This window comes from Argiope bruennichi, chromosome 2 (genome assembly GCF_947563725.1).
Source record: "Argiope bruennichi chromosome 2, qqArgBrue1.1, whole genome shotgun sequence".
NCBI lineage: Eukaryota > Metazoa > Arthropoda > Arachnida > Araneae > Araneidae > Argiope > Argiope bruennichi.
In genome coordinates, this window is record NC_079152.1 from 7789916 (window position 1) to 7810098 (window position 20183).

General features: G+C 32.1%; 1 protein-coding gene across 1 annotated transcript in view; it reads left to right on the top strand.

Annotated features, from left to right (window-relative positions):
• The window catches only part of LOC129956628 (neuroendocrine convertase 2-like), a 316381-nt gene that overhangs the window by 106075 nt on the left and 190123 nt on the right, over positions 1-20183 (top strand). The gene's annotated exons all lie outside the window — the stretch shown is intronic.

Consider the following 20183-nt stretch of genomic DNA (forward strand, 5'->3'; position numbering starts at 1 on the left):
CATTGTTTTTTGTAGTACAATATAAATTTATGGATTACAGTTAATAAAATATTTCATCGCAATTAAAGGGTTAAAAGAGGCTTCTTTATCCAAAAGTAGACAGAACAGAACGCCGTCCCATATCACCGTATACGTAACCATTCTGATCACTGAATGCCAGTTTGGTTACGTATTACCAGGTTTCGTTAAATGCCAAAATATGTACAGTACAAAAATCAAAAATAACTATATACAGAATTTACAAACGTATAAGAAATAATAATAAAATGAAGCCGTTTACTAAGATTTTTCTATTCTGAAAAATTATAAAAATAATTATTTGGAATAATAATATGCAGAAAGCTATTATGTGTGAAATATACACATGAATTCTGTGTATCGCATTCTTTCAAAAATGGACCATTAATAAGATGCGCAATAAATGATCCATCGTCATTTATTGCATATAAAGATTCTTCCTTATAGGTATTATTTTCTTCCGAATAGCATTTAAAAAAATTATCTATGTACTTCATTTGAAAAGTTAACTTTAACGAAAAAAAAACGAATATCCAACAAATCAAATGTGTTTCTGCCCAGACTGAACTTAAGCTCACAAATGACCGACAAGGAATAGTGGGAGAACTGAAGCGAAATTCAGGAATAAGTTGAAACAGGGAGGAATTTTTTTTTTTTTTATGACGCTGCAAACCAGGACTGATGGGAGTGCAGTTGCAGTGCCTCTAAATTCAAAATGATGAAAGGATTGCTTTTGATTTCCACAGTTGATTTTCATGGGAAGTTCACCTGCATTTTTCCTACTTGTTTCATTTTCTGTTTACTGTTCCTGTTGTTAAGGATTTTTCCATTTTCGTTGATCCTTGAAAACACGGACTGAAAAGATAAGCGAAAAACATCAGAGTAGAAAATTAAATAAAAAACTTTAATTAATTTGGGTGTATTAATGTCCAGTTTTAAAAGCAACACTAAGACTATTTTGGGGCAGACTTCGTCATTTTCAACCACGGTCAGATGACGAGGACGACGCCTCAGCTGACACCCTCCCTCAGTCTCCAAACTTCCATACCAATGGGAGGACATTTCTCTACGAATTTAGCGTGCGCCATATCAGTTTACAAGACGGTTCTTCGGCGGAATAGTGTCTCGAACTTGAAACCCTCCGGTTCCGCAGCTGAGACTAAACCATCAGTCCAAAAAGATTTAAAAAATAATCTCTGGCATGTTGCTGCTCTGCAGCCCTGTTGGTCGAGCCGGCACTGCAAACCTCATTTATTTGACCCATTGCTCTAGTGAGTTGTTCTTTTCAAAGTGTGATGAAAATATCGCTTCAAAAATAAAGCAAGAAAATAGAAAAACAAATTTTAACAAAATCACACCATAGCTCTTAACGGCGTCCTGTTCAAAGACAGAAGGATCCCATTTTCATCCAATAACTTATAGCAATAAAAATCTTGTATAATTTTTTTCATATTTTAAAAAGTTTTGCCCCGATTCGACGAATATATCATAATATCAGCAACTGGTGCAATCACAACAGTATATTTATGACTTTATTTTCATAATTAAAATGCTACTTGTTTCATAAAACAATGTTTCCTTTTTTCGAACAATCACAGACTATCCCAAACAGCTTAAAAACTCACATAAAGTTATTTGTTCCTATTAGAAATTAATAATGATTAAAGAGTAATACAAAATTTGGTTAAACAGTTTGAGTTAAATGTGTATTTGCAATGTAGGACGAGTAGGTAGCGATATCCAACAATAAATTCGATTGAATGCATTAAATTTTAAAACATTTGGATAACGAGAAACCTCAAAACAATTTTCAAATAACCTTTTACAGAATCACTAAAGTAAAATTAACTTTTTTAAATATATTTTTTCCCCATTAATTGGCTGAATTAAATTCCGCTTATTAAACAATTCTTGACCACTATGTTTTCTTTGCACGTGCTTATAAGAAGCATAGTTTTTAATTAATAAGAATTAATTAATTCATTCAAAGTCATGGAATTTTTATAAAATCATTTTTTATGATTCACAGTATTTGTAGAAAAAATTTGAAAATTTGAAATTCAATGGTTTGGATTTCTGTGGGAACAAAAAGAAATGTTTTAGTTTTATTCATGGAAACTAGACGTTATTGAGGAATTTGTTATGGATGCGATAATTGATAATTTGTGTTTTAACCTTTTTCTCTATCCTTTGATATTATTTGAAATTTCTAGAATTTTGTTTTTTACATGGTTTAGTACTTGTATGATGTTTTGTTTGTATTTGTATTGCGATTGCATTTATAACCCCCCCCCCCCAATTTTTTTCCCAATTACCCAAATAGATTCCTTACATCCTATAAATTCTGAACATTCTGCTCAGCTTTCTTGTGTATTCATTTCGAAGCGGTTCGTTACTGCGCAAAAATTTATATTTTGTAATAAACGTTTTTTATTTACCAATGTACCTATTCAGTCTTTGAAACCTCTTTCGGTAAAAAAAGTGTGCTGTTCGTCTTTGCGAAAATTTAGTGGCTTTAGGTTTAAGCGAGTCGATATAGATTCGGTTTTTAAAAAGTGAGTTCCGGAGTTTAAAAATTTGGAAACTCCTTTGCTAGGAATTTGAAATTTTGTATATGCACTCGATGATATGAAATTATTTTAATATTTTTAAACCTTAAAAACTTCTTTTATAGACTAATTTAATAACATTTTGAAAACAAAATACATACAGCACATAGTAGAAATTGAGAAAAATAAAACTTTAAGTATTAAATGCAAATTGAAAGCTAAAATTTGAAAATAATTTTAGGATAAAAAAAAATATAAATATTATAAATATTTGGTTTATTTTTTTTTTTCTGTCTCTCTTCTTCGATTTCATAGATTTCATTTTGAATCTCGAAAGATATAAATTGTAACTCATAAGTAAGCTTGTACTCATAACTCATAAGCCAGTTAGCTCAATAATTGTGTTAACTCATAAGTAAGCTAGTGGTAAAACGAAGGAAAATTCTATTATTACTTGATTCTGAACACCCGAATATCTTATTCCACTCAAGTATGCCACTTCAGTAAATGTGATCAACTCAATACCCAAAGCGCATACTTTGTTCGTTAACATGATTCATCCTGAAGAAATTGAGAGTCACCTTCTGTTAATCTCGCTGACGGTCATTTGCCCTCTATTTTTACTCCTCTTAAGATTACTGTATTTGTAGGTAGAAGAAGTCGAGCGTTTCAGTATTCTGAGGGTTCAAAAGCTCTTACGAATGAGATGCTGAATTAAAAAAAAATAAAAAATTCTTACATATGCATACAAAGCAAACAAATTACTAGCACCCGTAAGTTAGAAATGCTTACAATTTAATCTACCATCTATATACATATAAAATATATATATATATATTTTTTTACAAAATGTGGAAGCAAAAGGGTCTAGAAAGAAGATACAGAAGATGAACTTTTCGGATTTAGAGTGAGGGCATATCTTAATCGAAGTCTGCTTCCTCGTCATCGCATTCGATTTTTTTGTGGCAACAGGTGGGATAGACACCGGGTCTGGCGACACGACGACAATTGGGAAGACTCTTCATCGGTTTCTCGTCGCATCTAAAGTGAAAAATATTTTATTATACTCAATAAAGTAGGTGAGAAGAGAATTATTTATTACGCTTCTCTACACTTTTAAATGCTCTTTGAAAAAATGAAATTATTACATTATGCTACTTTACACTTTTGAATGTTCTTTGGGAAAAACAAAATTATTCCATTATGCTACTTTACACTTTTGAATGCTCTTTGGAAAAACGAAATTATTTCATTATTCTTCTTTATCCGTTTAAATGTTCTTCGGGAAAAAGCGAAATTATTTCATTATTCTTCTTTATCCTTTTAAATGTTCTTCGGGAAAAAGCGAAATTATTTCATTATTCTTCTTTATCCTTTTAAATGTTCTTCGGGAAAAAGCGAAATTATTTCATTATTCTTCTTTATCCTTTTAAATGTTCTTCGGGAAAAAACGAAATTATTCCATTACGCTTCTTTCTAATCTAGAAAGTAGTTTAGGTAAGCAGTAAATTATTAAATAATATTTTTTTCTACTTCAGAGTAAAAATAATTACAATAAAATTAAGAATTGTTTTTGTATCGCTTTATGCTTTTGAAAAAAGTTTTTTTTAAATTCTTTTTGAAAATTTTTACTCTAGAAGGTAGTTTTAAAAAATTACTTTTTAAAGTTTTATCTATTTCAAAAGTTATTCATTACTGATATTTATTTGCTAAATTATTGATTATTTTTTCAACATCAGAAAGAAAATTTATTTTTTACATCGCTTTCTACTTCATAAAGCAGAAAGAAATAATTTTTTTTTTGACTAAAAGATTTTTTTTTTACCTAAGAAAAAAGTAATTTGTTTCATTATGTTCCTTTCTATTTCAGAAAATAACTTAGAAAATGAAAACAGTTTTTAAAAACTTACTTTTATAGAGTGCTAAAAAGTATAAATTACTTTAGTTCTAATTTTTTTTTGGTTTATACTGTTTAATTCTGGTTTATACTCATTGTAAATCTTATTATATCCTAAAATAATTTCTTTTTTTTTCTTCAGATTTATCACTAGGTGAATCCACTCGTATGAAATCTTTTAAATTGCTTACCTGACACTGAAATTCTGAAAAATGTTAAAAAAATATTTGATTAGATAAACATAAATTCACATTTAAAAAATCTGCCGAATTGAGTGAAAATCCACTTAAAAATGTTCGTTTTTACAAAATTGATACAGACTTAATTAATTCAAAGTGTTTGATAAAATTAAGATAACTTCATTCTTTGAATCTCGCATAGTGAAAACTTTCTGACATCACTTTAAATACATTAATAACAGCTTTTTTTAAAATATCCTGCAGATGTTATTTAAATTAAATGCGGGGTTAGATTTAAGAACCATCACTAAACCCGACAATTTCGCAAGAAAGGAATGGCCAATTTTTTGATATCCGTTCATTTTTCTTAGCGGTGGGTGGCACGATAAAAGTTAGCGAATGTGTCTCGTCCGACCGGCAAAACGTGTTTTAATGTTCGAAAAATGGATGAGAGTGTAGAATTGTTAACGGAACAGCACTATCTCATCATAGAGTTCGCGACAGTTCTGACAGCACACGAGTCGTTGCTAAATATCGCGTAAAATGCAATATCAAATGAGGCGTATCTAGTTTCTGTCAGTTGTGTGCTTTCAAATCACCATATTACTAGCTATCAGTCCTCCATTAGAGAAAGAAATGAGATGACTCATGAGTAGTGTGAGAAACGAACTCTTACCCTTGCCGGTAATAGACGCCACGAAGACAAAAAATGAGTTCGCATGCTGCGTAATTGTAACCCTTCTCTCCAACAGAGATCTGGCCGAACTTTTCGTCTTCACAGGAACCTAGAAGCACATAAGAGCAATTTTTAATAAAATTAAAAAACAGTTTTAACAAATTTAATTAAAACATATTGCTTCACTAAAAAGTAGATTCCTTTTTGTGTTTTATTTTTAATTTTTTTTTTATTTCTACATTTTTATATTCTTAATCAGTGCTTCATTATGATAAAAATTAAGAAAACTTTAAATCATTTTTTTATCTCCAATTTATTAGCGGCTATTACTACTCGTACAGAAAAAAAAAACAGAATGGACCGAACGAAAGTTTTAAAAGTTAATTATTCTGATACATACATTATACAATTCTGTCACGTTTGGAAGCAAAAGAAAATTGATTTCAGTATTTCATTTTTAATTTAATGAATTCAAATCAAGTAAATGTTGAAAACCTAACTTTCACTAGGAAATTAAAATAATGAAATTATTTTTAAAAATTAAATTTAAATCATACGACGTTCTATATAATGTCAATATACTAGAAAATCGAAGGAAAAATCCTTCAGATGTGCTTCAATTTGTTTTCATTTATGAACTTTAAATTAAAGTGTAAGCGATGATGGAGCTAAATTTTGAGAAACTGCAGGTCGCATCGAATGTGGAAATCTTTTCACGTCCAGCCGTTTCTTTCAATGCATATCCCATTTCTAAAAGGCACTGAGATTTATTCTTATTCCAAACGGTCTTTGTTAAATACGAATGCAGCGTTCCTCCTTTCATTTCTTAACTTTTGGTATCGTTTCAATTTACCAGATTCTTTTCTTTCCAATTGAATGTGTGTGCGTGTTTTCCCCTCATTTTTGACTTTATTCGTGTTGAATTCATGCGACTTCGGAATTAAAATGGAATTTAGGCGATCCTTTACGCCTCTCTTCGGCTGGCTGACGCTGCTCTTGTTGTCAATTGATAATGAGTGATCACTTTTTCTTGAAGGGAGAAAGCACTGCTGGAAAATGAGGGCCGCAATCTCTGTCACCCTGTTTCCTCTTCTTCGATAACTGTTGTCGCTGAGGAATTTCAGAATCGGAGGCAAATTTCCGTTATGGGATTCCAAGACGGATGGGGATGTAACAGGATTATTTCGACGGAGATAGATGCCCACCTCCCTTTATTCAAGATGGACAAGGAGAGTTCAAAAAAGTGAAGTTCGTATAGCTTTCATTGCTACTACAAACATATTACAGGCTTTTTCTCCCTCTGCCGATGATCACACGACTGATTTTTTTCATGACGAGTAGATCTCTTTTTTAATGCACATCTTTTATTAAAATATTACTTTCTAATAACAACAGTTTTTATCAGGTACTTGAGGCTTAATGTTCAAAGGCTAAAATAAAAAAAAATGAACAATTTTTCTATTTATCCCGAATTTATTTAAAGAATTAACTATTTATTTAAATTTTTGTTTCACCAAATCACTGAGCAAAAATTTTTTCAATTGTTATAAAAATTATAAATCAGTTGTTATGACACAGAATATTCCAGTGCTGAGTGATTTGATTCATCAAACCAGCTACTGAATGACGTGCGGTTCAATGATTTCCTGTTTTAGATGAAAGCTCACATTTTAAGCAGGATGGCAAATACAGGGATTCATACGACAAAAATGAATAGAATAGACGGAACCACCAAGTGTACGATTCGACCGTGCCGCAACATGAAAGACTCGAATGAATATCCTGCACGAACAGTCATTTCGGGTTCTGTGGCCGACGCAGCACCGCTCCTATTGGATATAAAATCTTCAGCGATCTCTCAGACAGCGGTGTATTTTACAGGCAAAGGGGCTCGATGACCAGCAGCAGTATTAATGTTTGGTGCCCACGTGTATGTCCAACGATTTGTCGTTTTCATATTTGAATAATGGAACATGCAAATATATAAAAACACAACAACACGTCTTGCTATAGTTTCCCGGCTGATCTGAATGACCGAGTCTTTTTTTACGACTCGTGCATCTACTCCTCTCGATGAAATGCAATCTCCCATTGGAGTGAAAGTAACTCGACCGTATACCACTAGTAGTTACTCTGCATAGTATCGAACCATAGTGTAAGCTTCCCGTTCTGCTATTCGAATTTTTCCTAGATGAGATGAATAAATAACCATTTTCTTATTTAAAAACAATATGCTGTGAGAATCGTTAGAATCAGTTAGTTATAAAGGGTTTTATTGAAAATTATTCTAGCGTAGTAATCACGGCGAACGAGTTAGTCACCGTAGTTAACTAGTCATTTACTCGATAAGAAAAGCTAGTATTCCAGGCTATCTCGTTAATCGCCAAAAGTGGCTGATTAACTTGTAATAATATAATATAATTTCGCAACTTACCATTCGAAGTATCGATGTTTATTTTGTACAGATAAGCACTTGCAGATGTTGTGTAGAGAAGTATCAAACTGACCACCCCCAAAACGAACAACCTGCATAGTTCCATGTTGAGCTGTCAGTGCAAATTTCCCGAAGTTAGGGTCGAGGGGGCAGGAAATGAGTTACTAATAGAAGAAAAAGTAACTAATCTTATTCAGAAACTAATTAAAAGCGAGAAGAAGAAAAGCTTCCTGCCGAGATAAATACGAGCCGCCTTTTATCGAACTTAAACAGATGAATGTCTTTTTCTTGTAGCAGGAAATGTTATTATTCAATGCAAGGTTATGCATAATTAAAGGCCAAGTCATTTCTCAGATTCGTGACTCCCTTCAGTGATGCTCTAATATGGGAACATTTTCACCAAACTTTCAAGCTGCTATAATATTATTGAACGCAAGGAAAATAATGAGAGGAAAAAGAATTCGATCCTAAGAGAAAAGGAAACTTAAAGCTTTTCATAAGTGCATAATAGTTCTTCTGTATGACAGATTAATAGCCAACTTTCAGGTGCAAATACATTTTATTATTATGTGAAAAATTCCCCATTTCAGAGTGTTATAAAAACAAAATTTTAAAAAACACACTTTTGCTGGTGTCCTTCCAAACTCTTTCGACGTTTCACTTCACCGTATATGAAATAGAGGTAATACGCAGAAGATAACGCTTTCAACCAGATGGATGAAATTTGTCATATGGACACATTTGAAGATTTCTGTCAAATTTTGAGCAAAACCAATACGAAGGAAATCTGTCCGTCCGGCTGTTCGAAAATAAATTAGTATGATAATGGCTAAAGGAAGAGATCCACATCGAAAATATTCGATACACAAAATTAACCTTTATATTGTAGACACTCAGATGTACATTCAGAAGCATGTCGACGCAGTGATAACTCAAAAAAGCAGTTATTTTTCAATCGGTTGGGATAAAGCGAGTTGAAGAGCGCAAATTCACCTTTCTTAGAGAGAACTTTCCCATTTGTTAGTCTAATGAATGGGAAACCATTCCCATCAGTGAGTCTTTCATAGACCATGGTCACGTCTATGGATCATTCGAGCCTAATACTATCGCTTTTCCAACTTATGAGTTGAAATGAAATCATTCAAAGACGCTATAATTTGATACATAAATTATTGATAAATATTTCAAGTATTCTAAGTATTCTTCGTCGCACGAGTTAGACAGCAATTCCCGAAGCGGAGCATCGCGAAATTTGATATCTTTGAATGAATAGAAGTTGTGAAAGAGCAAAATAGTTAAGGGGTTCATTTCTAAGCCAATGTTATAAAAATCGGGGAAATTTGAAAATTATTTTTATCGAAGTCACGAACATTTGAGACCTAAATACATAGCAAAGTTTTAATGATCAGTGAATTGTCAGTGAGACACATTTCAAAACTCCAGCGCATTAAGTAGAAAGGAGGAGAGAAATCGTTTCATCTTCGCGAACATGAAACGAGTCAAGTTAAGTGAAAGTGGGGGAATTCTAAAACAAGCGTTTTACATTTGTTTCCGATCCATCCATCCTCTGATTCTTCTCTTCGTTTGCATATATAAGTGTAGATATAATAGAGACTGGAATTATAGTATATAGAGACCGGAACTTCGCTTCAAGGCACAATAGTGCTTTAATGCTGCTGCTTCAGGGCTGCATCTGCAGTCAAAATACGAGAAAGTTAACTTACAGTGCTAAAGTTTCGAAACAACTGCAGCGAACACCTTCGAATATCTTAATGCGACTCCCTCTGCACAATCGGAATGTGGCCCTTTCTGTACCTATAATAGAATGAGGAAAATGGACTGCGGATTTGGGAGGTCTTTCTTTCCATCCATTTCATCCAACAATCTCGTTCTGATCTGCGCTTCTGCAAGATTTCTAGCAAATTGTATTTGACTGAATTGCTGCTTTTTCGAATGATCGCGTTCGCATTCTCGCATACATCCAGATAGACAGGCGAACAGCCATTTTACTGATTGAGTCAAAAAGGAAGATAGGAATGTAGAGACTCCTGACATTGATATTTGACCGAAATTTTATAAAAAAGACCAATTCCTAAGTTGTGTGCCGGGGCTCGTTATTCTTATTTATTTGTTTATTTTGAATTATAATGTTCACATTTAAACTTTATTCTAAAAATAAAACTGTTGTAAGTACGAAGATTCGTCAATAGTTTTTGGAGAAATTAAGAAATTTTTTTATGATTACCGTATTTTCTGTTTTTATTGGAGAAAATACAAATCCATTGTCTTTAAAATATTAGAAATGAATTTATTTTACTTAAAAAAAGTTATCAAAACAAAATATCTTAAAAAGATAAAACGTTGTAGAAACACTCTAACTGGAGATTTAAACATTTTCATGATATTTTAATTTTTAATGAGTGCCTAGGTATTTTTTTAATCTTTTAATAGCCTCATTTCCTCACTGCACTCATTTCAGAACTTCGCATTTTCACGATGTTGCTTTTGACTTCAGATTTCTGAAAAAGAATCGTATTCTACTTTTTAGCGCATTCATAAAAATATGTTTAAAATGCATTTATTATTATTTTTAATATTTTTCTCAGTTTGGATTGTAATAGACAGTCAATTATAGCTAAACGAGCGCTTCGCATAACAAGTAAAACAAAATGTAAAAGAGGGACTTGCTTAACGAACGATTTTTCACAGAATGAGTGTCGAAGAGATAACGTGGCATCATGTGCTGGATCTCTGTGTTGAAAGCTTTTTTGAAGAAAACCCTTACATCTATACAGTTTTGGCAGGATAGCGTTGTCGAATGCGACTCCTAGAAGTTTGAGCAAGTGCCGATGAATATTTTAAAGATGGGATTTTCTTTCTGGCCAAGATTTGCCGGCTAGATACAGACAACAGCGACATCGTTGAGCTGGTGAATGAACACGGTCTTGAAGGTGTTGAACCTGAAGAAGATTTAGTGAGAGAGGAAGCAATAAAGATCAACAACCTTCCAGTGAAATAAAGCAGGTGAGGAAAGAAAGCATGAGGAACCGTTTTACCGTATGTGCAGAAGCAGCACCCTGATAAAGCAGTACCACATACTTGTTTAACTATAGTGCTGTGTTTCATTTTCGTCCAATTTTGAAGCTCGGCTGAAAATATCTGCTTTCTCTTGTAAATATTTTGTACAGCTCTCTGGCATTGTTCCATTTGACGAGTGTTTCGCACCGCGAATAAGAATTACAGCTCATTAAGTGCATTTTCTAGTGCATTTCGAAATTCATTTTCATTCGGGGCATTGAACCTTGGGAATTATTTTCTTCCGAAATCTTCTTCCTGGGAAGTCACTCGAACTGAATCAGGATACAATTCGGTTTGATAATACAATAAATTCTGAAGATATCACGATGCCGAGTTATAATCAAAATTCTAGTACAGGAGGAAGTGAGTGGCGACTTCACAAGGACAGAGCAGATGAGTTGAATGAAAATTTATAAAAACAAGGAAAAGAAGGTTCTTTGTAGGATATAAGACTCATTTTGCGTAATGTAGGCTGAGTCATCCTTTGTGTTCGAGGCAATCTTCTCCACAAGCTTTCTTTTTCGCATTCCACGTCATCGTAATCTTCACTTCCGACTGCCATTTTGACATTTCTTTCAATTTCACACTATCAGAATTTATGTTCTCAAACAATTTTATCAAATATTAAAATTCACTGTCATTGAAAATTTCGAGACAACACACGATACAATTGTTGTATTTATGTCTCTTGTTCAAACTATCACTAGCTTAACAAATGCCATTTTTTTCAAATAATATATATTTTTTATTATAATTTTATAATAATTTATAATTATAAATTATTATTAATTGTGAACTATATATATATATATATATACAGAGTGATCAAGAAATAACAGGAGGTGTTCGGAGCCCTGTAGCGTGCTATGTACTGGACGAAATAAAACAAAATTTGGCCGCCATACACATTAAAGTATGCCGTTTCGATTTATCAAGAAAAAAATATTAGTACCAAAAAACGCCCACAGAGGAAATCTTGTCACTGCGATCGAAAACTTTATTATGTAATTTGCTTATATGGGTAATTTGTGACATGACATCGAAGATAAAAGGAAGGGTTGCGGGAATTTAAGACATTCTGCCAAAATTCGACAGTTGATTGCTTTGTCCCTACGTGAATGCGCCTTATTAGTCAAGCTGTTTAATCAGAGATGAAAATGCCAGTTCTGCTCTTCGTAAATACCGGCGGTAAAAACAGTTAAGTAGAGGACCATAACTAACTTACGAAGAATGGTTGAAAGATTTGAAACAACAGAAATTCTTGATGTGCAACAAGGTCGAGGACTTAACAGTATCAAGCAGCAACAAGTTGAAGAAGTTGAAACGGCCGTTATGGATCAAGCGAAAGCTAATAAGCAGTGTATCAGCAGCGCACGTTCAATATAACGACACGATATTGCTGAAGAAATTGCGTAAGATCTTGAAATTTTATCCGTATAATATAACACCCATTAACTGATAACATTGATCTGAATCTTGGCAATTTCTGGTTGTAGGGCTACTTGAAAGAATTAAAGACGTGTTCCTGACATTCCTACTTTAAAATATCAAATAACGTTGCATGTCAGACGAATAAATGCTGATACATATACTGCGAGCCACCGTTGAAAACCTCGAGTACCGCATGCAATTATTGGAACATCAAATTGGTGGTCGCCTAGAGCCAAATTTGTAAGTTGCTCTAATAAACGCTTTTCTTTTTTCACACATTATGCGCTTGCAGAGCCAGGATTTCCCCTATCGGAGTTTTATGGAACTATTTTTTTTTTCTTGATAAATTAAAACCGCATATTTGAATGTTTATGATGGTGAGACATTTATATTTGAATGTTTATGATGATCAAATTTGGTTATATTCCGTCCAGTACATAACACACTACAGGCTCCGAATACCTCCTGTGTTCACAGATGCCATTTGTAAAAAAACATGGGGACCTCCATGATTCATTTTCTACTACCGTTGATATTAAGCAAAAATCAATACAAAAAAAATTTAAATTTCTTTATTTTTTGTATTCAAGTTTGTAACAAATGAATACATTACAAAGTTTTTAGTAAAAAACACGTAACACTTAAACTTATAAATGAGGTAGGTAGGGCAGATAGTTTTAAATCTTTGACAATAATGTTTATTATTTTGAATTATAAATACTTTTAATTTCAATTTAATTTAACACTAATCGGTGCACAATATTTTTGGTTCACCTGTCTTTAGCTAACACAAATAGATTTGACGGTTTTCCTACACGTGAACATGCAACATATAGTTGCCCATGAGAAAAACATGGATTTTCCAAATCTAAACCACAAATGGACATTGTTTGGCCTTGAGACTTATTTATAGACATGACAAAAGCTAAACGAATTGGAAACTGTAACCTTTTGAAGGGTATCGTAGATTCTGATGGTATCATCGGAATGCGTGGCAACCGATGATACCATCGGTTGCCGGTTGATGCAACCGGTTTAAAGGACCACTTCTCCTTTAAACTTTCCAGTTAAAATGGTAGCTTCAAGTATATTTCCGGTGATCCTTTTGATGACCAAACGCGTACCGTTGCAAAATCGAGGTGGATTCAAATTACGCAGGAGAATAATAGGTGAACCAATCTTTAATCGAAGGTTATGTGGTAGCATTCCAGGTATATCTAGTGAATTTAAAAATTCAATTGGGAAATTTACATTATCATTTTCATCAACAACAGTATCGATTAATTTAAAAGACATCAGATCGCCTGGTAACAACTGTTGTATTTGGAAGTTAATTTCGTCAACATCAACATTTTTGGTTGCCAAAATAGCCCAATCACTGAGCCAGTTATGATTCAAGTAATTACTCTATATAGCCGGAAAAATACTCTGAATCAATTCATTTTTTCCTGAAGAACAGTGCAGAAATTGCCTGGCAGTTTAATGCATTGCGTATTTGGTTGCAGTTCTATTTTACCGTTCCCAGTATCTAGTAATTGTTCAGAAAATATTTGTGCTGATGGATCATTTTGCAATTGTACGCGCATGTTTATGGCCAATCGAAGTGTTTCAACAATTTGCCATAAGAATGATTGTTTTAAACATGCATTTTAATTAAAGATTGTTGAACAATGAAGCACTAATAATTAAAAAGCAAGAAGAATTAAACTGTATTACTTTTACTATAATATGAATTCAATTTATACTTCAATCTAAATAACACGTGATCGGCTATGCTAATACCAAAAATTGAAAAAGTAAGAACAATTGAATTTCATTGTATTGCGTTTACTACGAAATAAATTTAGCTTATACTTTAGCCACAGCAACACATGTGGTTATGCCATTAAATTGTAGCTTATGTGAAACGTTGTTACTTTTAACACAGCGCCATCTGTTAGAATACTTACTCAATCCAGTCAACAGATACCGCCATCTGTTAGAATCGCTTGGAGCTAACAGATAATTGTGACTGTCAAATAATGAACGAACAATTTGTTCCTTCTTAATACCTTCCTTCGTAGTATAAACCCTTTATGATGTATAATAAATCCTCTAACTTCAGTGATACAGATTCTGGCTTCCTCAGCTTAAGGGAAAGATTTAAAAAAAAAAAAAAAAAGTTCTATATTCCACACATGAAGTTGCCATGAGATTTATTCCGTCATTGATACATTTGTCTGTTGCAATAATTAAAAATTCATTTACAAAATGAAATCAGTTTCAGAAACATTTATTAAATAATGATAAGCATTGTAGCTGAAGTGAATGATAGCTGAGTTGATGATAGTTGACATAACTTGATACGTAGATGCAGTTTATTAGTAAAGAAATGAAAAACTGAAACGATTATTGTAACCAATATTTATTATCATATCTTCAATAATTTATATAAAAAAAGATTAAATTTCATTTAGCATACAAATGAGTTAATATTTTTTTATTATCCGATTAGAGGAACTTATTATTGGCTCGTTCACTTACCTTTTTTACTATATCCTTAACAAAAGAAATAAAATCATTTAATTGAAAATTCAATGAAGGTAACAAATGTTATTGCCGTACAACATTTTTCTTAGTAAACAGTCAGATAAAGAATCGGAATTCATTCAAAACAAAAAGTAATAATTATCCGTGTGCACCTCCAAGTATTTTTCCAAACTTCTTTATAATTAAAAAAAGCAGAATTTTAGTATGTTATATTAATCAGTGATCCGTTAAAACGTTTGTAATTAATCATTTTCAAATAAAATATCTTATTTCTGAGAATTGCCACCGTGCACAGTAATACAAAATTCAAACATAAGATCGTGATACTTTATCCTTTGCAACGTATCAAATTTATTGTATGCATTAAAAAATAATTGTGGAAAATGATATCTTATTCCTGAGAAACGTTTTCGGATAGGATCATAAATAATTCGAACATTCGGATTCGAAACGTAACGCAAATGAGAGAGTTTTTCTACGCCAGTTGGGGTAACGCTATGCCGATTAGAAATTTTTAATTTCCTTTATTCTGTTTTATTTTAATTCAAAAGTACTTAAGAATGAATCTGAAAGATCGATTCATTAACAATGTTTAATCTTAAATGCATCAAACATTAAGAAAATAAATAGAATCGTTTCAAATAATCAGCCGAAAAATCTTAAGCCTAGTCTCATGACTGTTGGGGAAAAAAACTGAAGCCGTACTCATTTGGCGGTGGGGAAAATGAAAAGATTTTTTTGGCGGGAAAGTTAGTTTTTAATTAATAATTAAAATTCTAATTAAAAATTCAAAAAAAGGGCTATCCTATCTTTTAAGTTAGATCAAACTGCACACGGTGTGCAAATTTGATTAAAATCGGTTAAATAGTTTAGGAGTCCATCGCGGACAAACAACGTGACACGTAATTTATATATATTAAGATATATATATATTCATGTATCTTAATCAGTGACATCTATTGGGAAACATGCGAAATATCTATAGAAACAACAATCGTTTTGGGTTTTACCAATGTACTGTTACTTCTTTATTGTTATCATTTAGAAAATTTTTCAATTAACATTATCGAGTTATTTGGTGTATAAGGACTCTAATCAGGAAACCCTCCGAATTGCATTTTCGACATGCATTGCTTTTCTTGTTTGATTTGAAGAAATCTGCTGCCGAAGCCCATGAGACACTCTTAGAAACTTAATGGTGATGATGCTGCTCCGTCATATCCCAATTATCGATTTCGGTTTCAACGATTTAAGAGTGCTGATTTCGATGTCAATGACAAAGAACGGCCTGGAGGATCAATCAATTGCAAGACTTATTGGGAAAAAGTTGTAGAAAATGATGGAAAATATTTTGATTGATATATATTGTACCAATATTTCTCAACAAATGCCTTTTTTAAGTGAAAAAAGGATCAAAATACATGCATCTAATATTATTACATATAATATTTTAATTTTTAATAGCTATTATAATTTTTATATATAATAAGGATTTTTATAAACTTTTATACTAATATAATAGAGCTAATTTTAAATAATCATAGTAATAATTACATATAACTTTTATATAAAATATGTGAGATTAGCATTTTTATATATCATTTTTTTAAATGATATTTATAATTATTTGAAATTTTCAGATAATTTGCCACAAGGGATTAAAGTGAAATACATTTACTTATAAATTTAAAAAGTAAAGTGAAAATTTATTCTCATCATGCGAGTGAAATATTTTTTTATTATTTATGCTATTTTACTATCACATGGACTGATGTATTATTTTTTCACATTTTTATTCCTTATTTATTATTAAATAATATTTTTGTCTTGGAGTTTTTTTATTAATATTTATATTGATGATAGTTTTGAGTAAAAGTTGACTACTTTGTACAAAAATTATTCTTTTATAGATTCATTTCAAATGAGATACCAACTTATCCACAATTTGATGTTATATTATGTTTAAAATTTTCTTCACTCAAGCTCATTCAATGAAGTGATTTATTAATAAATTTTGTGCAGTAAAATATTTTCAAGCCTCAACTTCATGCATGTATTTTTATGAGAGGAGAGCGAACATTTAGTTTTTGCTTTGCTCTTTAATTGCAATTTTTTTAAATTCCCTTTTGGTTTTAATTTTTACAATTCGGATTTATTTTCTTCAAGGCAATTTGACTGAAAAAGAAATAGAAATCAAGTCTCACTCTTCGCCAAATGTATTGGAAAATTCGGATTGTTGGCTCTTTTTAAATGACTCTTTGCTTAAACTTAAAATCATGAAATAGCTGCTACATTTTGAATTTTTCTAACAACAATCCGGCCTTTTGGAATTAGATTTAGCAAAATGAATACTTATTGCCATTTTTGCTGTGTGCCGATGCTGTGTGCTTTATTTTCAAGACCTAGATGGCAGTTTTCAATATTTATGCGTTCAACATTAGTAGATTAACATCCGTTAAACAATATTCTTAGCGAACAAAGAGGTCGTCAAAGGCAGCAAGCCACCATTCATTTTTTTTCTCCACATTTTCTATTAGTTAACACCGCTTGAATAAAAGCCGAAGTCTAATTAAACTGAATTGACTTACTGATAATTATATTTAGAGCACTCTAAAATATTGAAAAATATTAAGAATAAATTATAACGAAAATATCGAAAACATCAAGATGTGAATGAAAAAAGATTTAAAAATTTCATCTCTACAAATAAAAAGCAGGCAAGTTATAAAATACCATGATATGAAATTATATTAATAATAAATAGGTAAACAGGAAAAATGAAACAAAATAGAGGAAATATGTCAGGAAAAGGAACTGAAATTTTAACTGTAAAACTAGTAATTATAAGCAGTAAACACTGAAATGGCATACAGAATTACAAAAACTAAAACATCTACTCACATAAGGTTACGTAAGGATTAAAACAACTGACGAAAGTGAATAAATAAAAGAAAGCCTAATACTGTGTGATAGAATTGTAATGTGATGTAAACGGAATTTTAGTGCAATGTAGAATGAAACTCCGAACAAAGAAACCAAGATCGTTAATATTGCTGAATCCCCCCAAAAAACAACAGAATCAAATTAATCACAGATTGAATAAGCCGATTCTAAAAATTTTGAAACACAAATATTTTTAATGGCTTGTTAGACTAAAAGAAAGGCTTTTACTCAGACACTCACTGGAAAATAAAAGCCTTTAAAAAAATGTATCAAAAGGACAAAGTAGAAAGGAAAATATTAAAGATAATTAATAATAAAATCAAGGCCCCATACTGATGCCGAACTGAAAAATAAATGAAGGCAAAATCATAAATGAAACTTTTTATATGAAACATATTCTATAAAGTATATTTATATTAGGTTCTTGCGTGTATTTTGATCTTTTTTTCACTTTAAAAAGACATTTACTGAGAAAAATGAGTGCAATATATATCTATCAAAATATTTTCCATCATTTTCTACAACTTTTTCCCATTTTCGTCCAATAAGTCTTGCAATGGGTTGTCTTCTATTTTTTTTGGTCCTCCAGGCCGTTCTTTGTCATTGACACTCTTAAAACGTTGAAACCGAAACCGAGACTAGGGATATGACGGAGCGACATCACCATAAGTTTCTTAAACTGTCTGATGGGCTTCAACAGCATATTTTTTTAAATCAAACAAAAAAACAAACAATGAATGCCGAAAAAGTAATTTGGAACATTCCATGATTGGGGGCCTTTATCACTGAATAACTCTAATAATACTAAGTGGAAAACTTTCAAAATGATAACAATAAAGTAATAGTAAATTGGTAAAACTCAATACCATTGTCGTTTATATAGATACTTCGAAAGTTTAACAATAGATGTCGCTGATTAAAATATATGCAAGCACCTAATATATATTTTTTAGATTTTCTATGAGTTATCATTGCATTTACTTACCGCTCGATGTGTTTGTTTTTCCCGGTATATTAATGCATGCGCAGAGGCAATTAAAACAATAAGAAGGTTGCGAACGATCTCATTTTCGAAGGCCGATGTTCAGAATGCAGGTGAACTGTGGAGAGCTAAACTTGAAGCAAATGTATTTGATCAGCAGTTCATTACATTCGACAGAAATATCAGTCACGAATGACAAACTATTTCTGGGAATTGCTTTTGCCTTATTAAAAATTTGCGTATCCATAAAAATAAATATACATAATGGGTCCTGATGCTAAAGGAAAGTATTCGCTTTTTACTCTCATGCATATGAAGTGTGCAGAAAGCATTGTAATACCCAACACTTTCGAACTCGAGATGTTGTCAAATGTCCACGTCTCTTTATTATGTCTGTGACAAATAGAACTCAGAAACGCCTTCGAACGAATGAAATTAGATGGACGGTCTTCACATTGATTTTATAAATTTTGAGCAAAGTCCCTTCTAGTGGCTATTCAAATAGAAGTTAGCACGACACTGACAGAATGAAGAGAGCCAGATAAACTCCATTCGGTGCACAGATTTAACATCTGTGGTGTTCTTTAATACTGTGCGATATCCCGACCTGGCCAGAGGCCGTGCGGGAAATTTGACGGGGCCACCGAAGAGCAGCACGAAGGAACAAGCAACACTTGATAACACTGGCCCCTTGCACACAATAAAGAACCCCCTAGAAAAAACGCTTATTGGTATAGAAAAAGAATATAAAAAAAACTTTACATTTTGCGTGTCATATTAAGTTGTGAAACATCAAAAAATGCATCAAATACATTAAATGAGCGTTCAATTTTTTCATTAGGTTAGAACTAAAGACAAAAGCTCTGACAAAATGTCCAAAATAGAAGATTTATTGACTTGGAATTTTTATGAGTTCTTTGTTTTCAAGAGACGTCCCGTTTCTTGGCCATCTGAGTTTCTGTTCCCGCCATAGTGCACAGGCTTTGATCATGTGATTTATAGATCCGTCTTCGGTGCCACACTAACAAGTCGAACTTTTATCAATAACATCCAGTCGAACTTTTATCAATAACATCCAGTCGAACTTTTATCAATAACATGGTGGAGACACTTTAAAAATGCTGAGCCAAAGCCAAAGAGCTGTGAACCGTTTGTTGGTCTGTACATGCAAACCCGATAAATGCACAACGCAATTCATTTAAATATATCAAATTTAGTATGTGATTTTTTACTGCGACTGTAGTTCTGTGTCAAATTTTGCTTTCCATCCTTTTGGGAAAGTCGTCTAAAAGGCAAATTCGATTTTCGTATACTATTAACTGCATGTCAGGGATTAATCGGCAAAAAAAATCACAGATATGTTCAGTAAAAATGCTAAATTCATGCCAAAGGTTAATATTTCGTAATTGATGAACTGTTTTCGATGCCACGAAGGCGTTTTCTGGATAACATCTTTATTAGAGAGTT